A 1,218-nucleotide genomic window follows, 5' to 3' on the forward strand; every position below is an offset into this window, starting at 1 on the left:
AAGTGGTTTTTATCCTATTTCTTTCTTTTTTTTTTTTTTTTTTTTTTTTTTTTTTTGTCTGTTGGCTTTGACTAATCTTCCCGATCTGCTCTTCAGTCCTTTGGATTAAAGACACGTAATGCGTCACCCAGTCTCTCCTTGCTTGCTTGGCTGCAGAGAAGCCACCTCGATGGTCCAGGCTGGGCGGCCGCTCTCCTGATGTCTTGAAATTGCTGTGTTTTTTGCACCGAAGAGGCTGAGCTCCCGCAGGTTGTTCCCTGGGAGGATGCAGCGTTTGCAAAATCCCTTTGCTTGAGGATCTCATGGCTGGATCTGTCCTGGCTGCTGCAAATAAGATTTGCAGGGGTGCCCTGGGATGCAGGATGTGGGGCTGCGGGTGCTGCGCCGCGGTGCCGGCAGGGGGAACTGCGCAGCCGGCGTTGCGATTTGGCTGTGGGCGCTGGGGCACGCGTGGCCATGGGGATTGGGGTGTCACCGGCCATGCCCGGTCCCTGCTGTCACCCATGGGTGCTGCACTGGGGTTTATGGCTGCCGGGAGCTGCTGCTCCTGCCGGCATCGCCTGCGGGAGAGGAGGAAGAGATGAGATGCCCGTGTGCCTTCCTCGCCCTCCTTGTTCTCGTGGGGGTGAAGAAGCAGTGGAGGGGCTGCCGGGGTTGGCGGGGGCTGCAGAGGGACTTGGATGGATCCTGTGGTGTTGTTTGACTCCAAACCATCCCTGCAATGATTTGTCTGTGGGGTTTTCCACAGGGGTTTGGGCCCCCGAGGAGCCCCGGCTGGGTGCCGGAGCAGGTGGGACCGTGGCAGTGCTGCCCACGAGCTTTGCCAAACCACAGAGCAGGAAGGATCCGAGCGTGCGACAGAAAAGGCTTTATCTGATTGTTTTGTTTCATGATTTCCCTCTTGGAACTGGGTTACTTTTTGCTCCCGATGAATGGAGCCGTTTTCTGACAGCACTGGCTGAACAAGGCTTGTGCTGCTGGGGCTGCCGAAACCTCTCTCCTGATGCGGCCGCGGGTTTTGCACCGCCTGCAGCACTCGGGCACCTCTGAGCTCCGCGAGATCCCTGGGGCGAAGCAGGAGGCAGTTCCACCCTGGCACCTCCTGGGATGGGGCAGTAAGTGCAAAGGGATGGGGGTGTGGGGAGGGCGCTGGGGGGTCTCCCGGCCTTCCCTCCCCCACTGGAAAGGGTCCTGGAGCCCCAGGTGCCTCTGGGCCTT

Source organism: Cuculus canorus, chromosome 24 (genome assembly GCF_017976375.1).
Source record: "Cuculus canorus isolate bCucCan1 chromosome 24, bCucCan1.pri, whole genome shotgun sequence".
NCBI classification, from domain to species: Eukaryota; Metazoa; Chordata; class Aves; order Cuculiformes; family Cuculidae; genus Cuculus; species Cuculus canorus.